Source organism: Rattus norvegicus, chromosome 4, assembly GCF_036323735.1.
Source record: "Rattus norvegicus strain BN/NHsdMcwi chromosome 4, GRCr8, whole genome shotgun sequence".
NCBI lineage: Eukaryota > Metazoa > Chordata > Mammalia > Rodentia > Muridae > Rattus > Rattus norvegicus.
In genome coordinates this window covers 50,522,259-50,531,761 of record NC_086022.1, presented here as the reverse complement: position 1 = coordinate 50,531,761, position 9,503 = coordinate 50,522,259, and the positions used below count along the sequence as shown (strand labels likewise).

Sequence of the window (9,503 nt, the reverse complement as noted above, 5' to 3'; positions counted from 1 at the left end):
TTATAGTAGTCAATGAAAGAAACAAAGTGCTCTGCTAATTGATCTGACTCATATAGAAAAATATTGAAATGAAATTGTGATTACTGTCATTAATGGGCAAAATATTAACATGTCTATGCCATGTTCTTATCACAGACATTATAATGGGTACAAATGGCATACTATCTATACACTCCCATGGCCAATAGCACTATTGATGGGAAAGAGAACAGCAAAAAGCTTAACTAAGAAGAGGGGCTAACTATAAGTAAATAAGACTCAAATTATCATATATGCTTGTAACATATATAATAAGTTTACTGCCTGATATAAATCAAAGCATAAGTGATAATTATATCATAATAAAGATATTAAATTCAGATAATAAAGATTTATAAGGATACCAATAAAGCATGGTCATTAATAATTACAATTCGTATCTTGTGGAAGTGAGGTTTAATGGCAAACAGTAAAAATTGCTTAAGTGTAAGATTTCTATGGACATTTCTACATTTAATACCTTGGTAGTTCAAATTATTATTGTAAAACAAAAACTTACTTTGCATTATGTTGTTTGTGTAAAGCTTACACACATGTGCTTATTATGAGCACTGAGATAAACTGAATTATTTCAAGACAAACAGGACAAACTGCTTGGCAGATCATTTTAAAAAGAAATACAACATGTATTTCTTGATAATTAGGAAATGATAAACAGTTGCTACAGTAAGACCATGCATGTGTCTCAGATCTACTTCTTTTCCTAGGCTGGATTTTCTAAATGCTGCTGACAGGTCTGATTTAATTGTTTTGTGTAATCATATAATGACTAAAACTCCAGTTTTTTTAACTGACTTGAAGGACAGTGACAGTGCAGCTGCTGTAATAATTTGCAGATAATCAATTTTAATCTGCTTCTTGTCTGGGGAACATGTGGCCATTTTACAGAAATTCTATGATTATCACTTGTCATTAAGTGAGATGTAAAACTCCTGTCTTCATTTTCTAGAAAATAAAGAAATCTGAAGTCTAAGAAGCGGTGAACATTTGAGTACCCTCTTAGCCTTGAAAATAACTTTTGCTTGGTGCTCTCTTAGCGTTTCAAATTTAATTCCTGTGGTAAACTTTAAAATTGTTTGCACCTCCAAGAAAACTCTGGTAATATTTACAGTATCATCATTATCTAAAATAACTTACTTTAGGGAAAGAAAAATGTTATATATTCAATTTTGTATAATTGCTGAAGACAAAATTTATGAGAATGAAAACTTGCAGTCAAGTTTTGTATTGGAAAAAGATAATACTTTAAGGCTGATCTTTAAATATAAATAAAAATGGTTGAATGCCTATTAATAATATAGCATGGACTGAAATAAATAGGTAATAAAGAATACAGAAGAGTATAAAGAGTCAATATAGGCATATTAAAAATTGAACCCCATATGTATTGAATACAGTAATGGCATAGTCGGGAAGATTAAAAGAAAAATGATGCACTGGTAAAATTATCATACAAGATATGTGAAGCTATTCCACCTGTAGAAATGCAGAAGATTAGGGCATAGTGCTCATGAAAGGTGTGAGCCATCCAGATTTATTAGAAAATAGTTTGAAGACATAATGAGATACTGGACTTTCAGACTGAAGAGTGATGACCATATTCAAATAGCACAAATGTCAAGTGGGATGCATGATGTGGCAATGGCTAAGAAGCAGAACCACTGATGGTCTTTGAATACACAATCATCTCAGATATTTTCACTGGTTATTATTCTCCTTATAAACAAGGCAAGAGAAAAATGACTAGACTGAAATTCAGCTGTCCATTCTTAAGCCTTTTGAGCATAGTGAGCAGAGGGGCAGAGACAAGCATAGCCAAATCATCCTGGCTCTCTGATCCAAGTTAGGACAACAATTAAAAAAGTTAAATGAGTCAAGGTTTCTGCTTTTGGTAAAGATACTTTAAGTGACAATAATTCTTTACCTTTATGAAAGCAATAATGTATGAAACACTAGCCCTGGAGATACCCAACACAAGGCACTCAGAACAAGGCACTCAGAGAGAGTGACTTTGAGGGGAAGGGAATAAGTAAGTCCTACAACCTCCTTGAAATACCTGGGGAATGCTTTACAATGTACACCGCCGGCAGAAGACTGGGATATGTAGTTTCTTTCTGTGGATGGCAGTTCAGCTGGGATTTCAGGCTTAGGCACAAGGAGACTGAAGTTCAAGGAGCATACTACAAAAGGAGAAAGCTTGACATCATCCAAGAGCCAAAGAACTGCAGGGAGTTCAAAAGTGGCCAAATCTAAGTGTGAGCAAATGACAAAATGCCGAGAAAGACTCCTTACAAGGATCAGATGAAATGGGGCGCTAGATCCCACACTAGGGAAGGATTCTCCATTTGTATACCAAATACTGTGGACTATCTGTAGTTTAAAAGTTAAGTTTTCTTAAATTCATGAGTCAGTTGATGTTTCCTCACCAATAAGCACAGTTTTAATCTATACCACTCCACTGTGTGAGCTTTATGTCATAACTCACTTCTGGAGATCATATCATAGAAACAGAATGAAAACTATATAGTTCACAATACATGTGATCATGTTGGACACCATTAGAGACGCTGTTTCATGACTCATTCCCTTTGATGGGATGAAAAAGGTTCTTATATTCATATCATATTTTCTATATGATATTTATGGATTGAAAATGCAATTTTTATGTATATTTAATTTGTAGGGAACTCTATAGAAGTGAAGATCACGTGAAACAATGAAAAATGCTGGAGACAGTGGGGACATGGCAAATCATGTCTTGTTTAGAACTGGAAAAGCACTAAATGAATAATGGTAGTAAAATAGATCTAGAAAGGTTATAATTTGATTAATATAAAAGCAAATGAAGAACTAGACAATGGACTACTACTCATTAAGAATGAGGACCTCGTGAGTTTTGCAGACAAATGAATGGAACTAGAAAATATCATCTTGGGTGTGGTAATTCAGACCCAAAAGGACATGCACAGTATGTTCTCACTAATAAGTGAATAGTAGTAAATAACAAAAACAAAAACAAAAAAGAGTACAGAATATTCAAGATACAGTCTGTAGAACTAAAAGGGTCAACAAGTTGAAGGGCCTAAGTGAGGTAGTCTCAGTTCTACTTGGGAGGGAAAAGAAAACAACCACAAGGGAGGATAGAGTGAGGGAGAAGGGAGGGAAAGGGGACTGGGTTAGGGTAGAGGGGAACATGATTTGGTACTGGGTAAGGGAAAAGGACTGAAGCCATGAGGGCTATCAGAAGGAATGGAAACAGGTGATCTCGGGAGGAAGGAGGTTAGGAGGACCTTCAGAATGTACCGAGACCTGGGAAGTGAGAGACCCTCGGACTCAAAAGGGGATACCATAGATGAAATGCCCTACAATGGGGAGAGGGAACTTATTGAATCCACCTCCAGCAGAAAGACAGGGCATCAAGTGAGGAATGGGGTTGCTATTCCACAGCCAAAGCTCTGACCCATAATCCTTCCTGTTTGAAAGGAATGCAGGGAAGCAAAATGGAGAAGAGCCTGTGGAAAAGAAGGTCCAGAGACAGGCCCAAAGTGGGTTCCAGCTCAAGCAGATGCCCTAAGACCTGATACCATTGCTATAGCTACGAGTGTTCAGAAAAAGGGACTTACCATGACTGTTCTCCAAAAGACTCAACTAGAAGCTGAAAGAGTCAATGCAGATATATGGACCCAACCAATGAACAGAAGTTGCTGACCGCTGTGGCTGAATTAGGGAAAAGCTGGAGGAAGCTAAAGAGGAGGGTGATCCTGTAAGAGGACCAGCAGTCTCAACCCAGATGCCTGAGATCTCTTAGACACTGGATCACCCACCAGGCAGCAAACACCAGCTGAGATGAGGCTTCCAACACATATACAGCAAAGGACTCCTGGGTCTGGGTTCAATTGAAAAGGTTGCACCTAACCCTCAAGAGACTGGAGGCCCCAGGAAATTTAGAGGCCCGGTGGGTGGGTGGGGTGAGGACATCCTTGTGGTGACTGAGGGGAGGTGCAGGGGTTGGGGAAGAGGTATGGGATGTGGAAACCTCTGGGGGTGGACTAGGAGGACAATAAAATCTGCAGTGTAAAAATAAATAAATAAATAAATAAATAAATAAATAAATAAATAAATAAATAAATAACCAACCCTCCCCTCATTAAAAAAAAAGAATTAGAGAACCAAAAAATTCTAGCTTTTCAGGAGAATTCTAGCAAAAAAAAATTAAAAAATGATTTCCACATTCCACTCTAGAAAACTAAGTTCTCTACTAACCCTGGAGATTAAATAGAGTCTTGTAATACAAAATCAGAACGACATAGCAAAGGAGTGGACAAAATGGGTATCTTCTCACAAGTTCAGGTAACTTCAGTTTGTTTGAGCTGGAGACAGCAGGAGGAACATTGCATTTCCCTGGCTGCTATTGTAGTTTAGAAATCTGGCCTCTACTTTTAGGGAGAGACTCTGTCTTAAAGGAATAAGACAAAGAGTGATACAGGACACTTTATATCCTTTTCTGGAATATACACAAGTGTAAATATACCATCATACCACACACTCACAGCGGAGAGCGAGATGCAGAATAAGAGTGAGAGCGAGAGTGTGAGAGAGAGGATCTTAGGGATCCAGATGCAGCAACATTTGAACCACTGTATTTATCCTAATAATTTATTCAAACACTAAAAAAATCAGGCAGTATAGTTATCCATAATAAAAGAATTACTCAATAAGCTGAGAATCAACTCAAGAGTCATAAAATTGTTTCACAATGTTCAATATGATTTCTCTTTTAAAGACTAGCAACAAACGGGACTTTTTAGCCCTGTAAAGGACTCAGGATTCCTGAACAGGAAGCACTGCATTTCCTAAAGCAGCTCTGTCCTTGTCACTGCTTAGAGCAGCTACCACCTGCCTGCACATAAAGTGCATCTGTCACCTCCTGTAGCTCCTGGGCCTGCAGTGTGTGATCAGTTTGGACCACAGTTTGATTTAAAGATATTTCACAATGTTTGCTGGCAATCTAGCCGCCTACCTCAACGATCTGAAAATAAGGAGAGACATGATGTTTCATCGTGAAGCTTACTCTGTTATGGGGAGTCAGGTCTCCATTGTCAGAGCACTTATGTTATGCTTCCAGATCTATGAAAGAATGTTAGAGTAAAATATAGACAAAAAATGTCGCATTTTGGAGATGGCATACTATCACTTCTGCTATACAAGCCGAAGGCATTTCTGTAGGTGGAACACTAATCCTATTGGAAATAAAATAGTCTTCTTGGAGACAGGTCTACTAAAGTACATGCCCACAAGCTTTAAAGCTGTTATTGATCATTCTCTACTAAATTAAAATGAAAAAGTTTATTTTGTGTTACCTCCATATTCACCGGAGCATGGTCAAGCTCTCAGTGGCCTTAAAGAAAACTGAGTCTTCCCCCTTCCTGTACCCATTCAGAAGCCATGATTGTGGAGAGCTAACTTCAGTGCCCTTAACACACTTTGAGAGTTCTCTTTGAAGACTTCCTGTTTAGAAATTGCAGTTTTGAGGGGGTGGGGACAGGGGTTGTCAGAGAAGCCTTCCCACATCCCTCTTTGTCAACTAGGCTTCTGCAATTATTATTTTTTAAATTATATCTTTCTTGGATATTTTATGTATTTACATTTCAAATGTTATCCCTTTTCCACATCCCCCTGCTTCTATGAGGATGCTCCCACTCTCACCCACCCACTCCCACCTCAACGCCCTGGCATTCCCTTACATTAGTGAAATAAGCCTTCACAGGACCGAGGGCTTTTCCTCTCATTGATGCAGGACAATGTCATCCTCTGCTACTTATGGAGCTGGCATCATGGGTCCCTCCATGTGTACTCATTGGTTGGTGGTTTAGTTCCTGGGAGCTCTGGTATGTCTGGTTGGTGGATATTGTTCTTCCTATAGTGTTGCTCAAACCACTTCAGCTTTTTCAGTCCTTTCTCTAACTCCTCCACTGCGGTCCCCATGCTCAGTCTGATGGTTAGCTGCAAGCACCTTTATGTGTATCAGTAAGGCTCTGGTAGAGCTTCTCAGGAGACATGCCTATCAGGCTCCTGTCAGGAAGCACTTCTTCATATCAGTAATAGTGGCTGGGTTTGTGGTGGCTGCATATGGGATGGATGCTCTAGTGAGGCAGTCTCTGTATGGCCTTTCCTTCAGACTGTGCTGCACTCTTTGTCCCTGTATTTCTTTTAGACAGGATCAATTCTGGGTTAAATTTTGGAGATGGGGGGCATGGGCCCATTCCTCAACCAGGGCGGGGGCCTGCCTAACTACTGGGATATGGTCTCGACAGGTGCTCTCTCCATTTTGTGGGGTATTTTAGCTAATGCCATCCCCATGGGATCCTTGGAGCTTCTTGCTTTCCAGGCATTTGGGACTTTCTGGTTGCTACCCCCAGTTTCCCATCCCCCATTTGCGACATATGTCTGTTCAGTTTCCTGATCCTCTGTCCATCTCCCGCATCTCCTCCCATAACTTACTTTGTCCCTCTTTTTTACCTAACTCTCCCCTCTTCCTCCCAAGTCCCTCCCGTCCTCTACTTCTCTTAATTACTTTGTTCCCCCTTCTTAGTAGAACAGAAGATTCCACTCTTTGTTCTTCCTTCTTCTTGAGCTTCATGTGGTCCGTGAGTTGTATTGTGGGTATTCCAAGCTCTTTGCCTAATATCCACTTACTAGTGAGTGCATACCTTGTGTGTCTTTTATAATTGATTTACCTCACTCAGGATGATATTTTGTAGATCTGCCTATTTGCCTAAGAATTTCATTAAGTCACTGTTTTAATATCTGAGTAGTATTTCATTTTGTAAATATATCACATTTTCTGTATCCATTTCTCTGTTGAGGGACATCTCAGTTGTTTCCAGTTTCTGGCTATTATAAATATGGTTGCTATGAACATAGTAGGGCATGTGTCCTTATTACATGTTAGAGCATATTTTGAGTATATATGCACAGAACTGTATATCTCGGTCCTCAGGTAGTACTATATCCAGTTTTTGAGGAACTGCCAGACTGATTCCCAGAGTGGTTGTACCAGATTGCTTACTAACAATGGAGGAGTGTTACTCTTTCTCCACATTCTCACCAGCATCTCCTGTCACCTGAATTTTTGATCTTAGTCATTCTGACTGATACAAGGTGGAATTTTGGGTTTGTTTTGATTTGCATTTCCCTGATGACTAAGGGTGTTGAACATTTCTTTAGGTGCTTCTCAGTCATTGGATATTTCTCAGGTGACAATTCTCTGTTTGGCTTTGTTCTTTTTTTTTAAATAGGTTTTTTTTTTGATTCTCTGGAGTCAAACTTCTTGAGTTTTTTGTATATATTGGATATTAGTCCTTTAATGGATATATGATTAGTAAAGATCTTTTCCCAATCTTCTGGTTACCATTTTGTCCTATTGACAGTGTCTTTTACCTTACAGAAGCTTGGCAATTTTATGAGTCTTGATCTTAGAGCAGAAGCCATTGTTGTTCTGCTCAGGAAATTTTCCTGGGTCCATGTATTCCAGGCTTTCCCCCACTTTCTCTTCAATTATATTCAGTGTATCTGGTTTTATTTGGAGGTCCTTGATCCACTAGCATTTGACAAAACCCCTTCAATACCCCTTCATCTTAAAAGTCTTTGAAAGATCAGGTATTCAAGGCCCATATCTAAATGTAGTAGCAACAATACACAGTGAAGCAGTAGCCAACATCAACTAAATGAAGAGAAACTTTAAACAATCTCACTAAAATCAGGGACTGAACAAGGCTGCTCATTCTCTACCCATCTATTCAATATATTACTTGAATTCTTTATTCAATATAGTACTTGAAGTTCTAGGCAGAGCAATTAGACAACAAAGAGAGATCCAAGGGATACCAATTGGAAAGGAACAAGACAAAATATCACTACTTGCAAATGATATGATAATATAAGTAAGTGATCCCAAAAATTTCACCAGAGGACTTGTAAACCTGATAAACAACTTCAGCAAAGTGGCTGAATATGAAATGAACTCAAACAAATCAGTTGCCTACTCAAATGATAAACAGGCTGAAAAAGAAATTAGGGAAATGACACCCTTCACAATAGTCATAAATAATATAAAATACCTTGGGGTGACTCTAACCAAACAAGTGAAAGATCTGTATAAGATCTTCAAGTCTCTAAAAAAAAGATATTGACAAAGACCTCAAAAGGTGCAAAGATCTCCCATGCTCATGGATTGGTAGGATTAATGTAGTAAAAATGGTCGTCTTGCCAAAAGTAATCTACATATCAAAGCAATACCAACCAAAATTCCAACTCCACTCTTCATCAGTTAGAAAGAGCAATTTGCAAATTCATTTGGAATAACTAAAAACCCAGGATAGCGAAAATTATCATCAACAATAAAGAACATCTGGGGAAATCACCATCCCTGACCTCAAGCTGTACTACAGAGCAGTAGTGATAAAAACTGCATGGTATTGGTACAGAGATAGAAAGGTAGAGTAATGGAATAGAATTGAAGACCCAGAAATGAACCCATGCACCTATGGTCACTTGACCTTTCCAAAAGCTTAAACCATCCATTGGTGGAAAAAACAGCATTTTCAACAAATGGTGCTTGTTCAACTGGAGGTCAGCATGTATAAGAATGGAAATTGATTCATTCTTATCTTCCATGTACAAACCTCAAGTTCCATCTCCTTTGATTAGTTGTGGTTTGATGTCTTTTTTAATAGATATTAAAATGTCTACACCAGCTTGCTTCTTTGGTCCATTTGCTTCATATATCCTTTTCCAACACTCTCCTGGGAGGTATGTCTATGCTTCATTCCTGAGGTATGTTTCTTGGATATAGCAGAAGGCTAGATCCTGCTTCTACAGTCATCTGTTAGTCTGTTTCTTTCTCATTTAACACCATGAAAATTGAGAGGTAACGATGTACAGTGACTGCTGCTTCCTGTTATTTTATTGTTGTTGTTGTTGTTGTCATTGGTGGTTGTGTGTGTGTGTATGTTTGAGTGCATGCGTATGTGTATGTACACATGCGTGTATGTCTGTGTGTATGTTGTGTGTATGTGCATAGGTGTGTGTGTATGTTTGAGTGCATGCGCATGTGTGTTTACACATGTGTGTATGTGTGTGTGTATGTTGTGTGTATGTGCATAAGTGTGTGTGTATGTTTGAGTGCATGCGTATGTGTGTGTACACGTGTGTATGTGTGTGTGTATGTTGTGTGTATGTGCATAGGTGTGTGTGTGTGTGCTTGTGTTTGTGTGTGTGTGTGTATACGTGCACGCATGTGATATGCTTCCCTTCTTTTGGTTTTGGTGGAGTGAGAACATTGATTCCCTGATTTTTTATAAGTATAGTTCACCTTTTGCTGGACTGGATTTGATTAAGTTCACTTTATCCCAAAATATTTCATTTTTTCCATTTATGGTGATTGAAAATTTTGGTGAATATTG

At 38.5% G+C, this 9,503-nt stretch overlaps 1 non-coding gene across 1 annotated transcript; it reads left to right on the top strand.

Moving 5' to 3' along the window:
• The first annotated feature begins 651 nt into the window (after window positions 1-651).
• LOC120102623 (small nucleolar RNA SNORA72) lies at window positions 652-775 on the top strand. The gene has a single exon (XR_005504252.1). It is a non-coding gene; the product is annotated as a small nucleolar RNA SNORA72 (small nucleolar RNA).
• The last annotated feature ends 8,728 nt before the right edge of the window (window positions 776-9,503 follow it).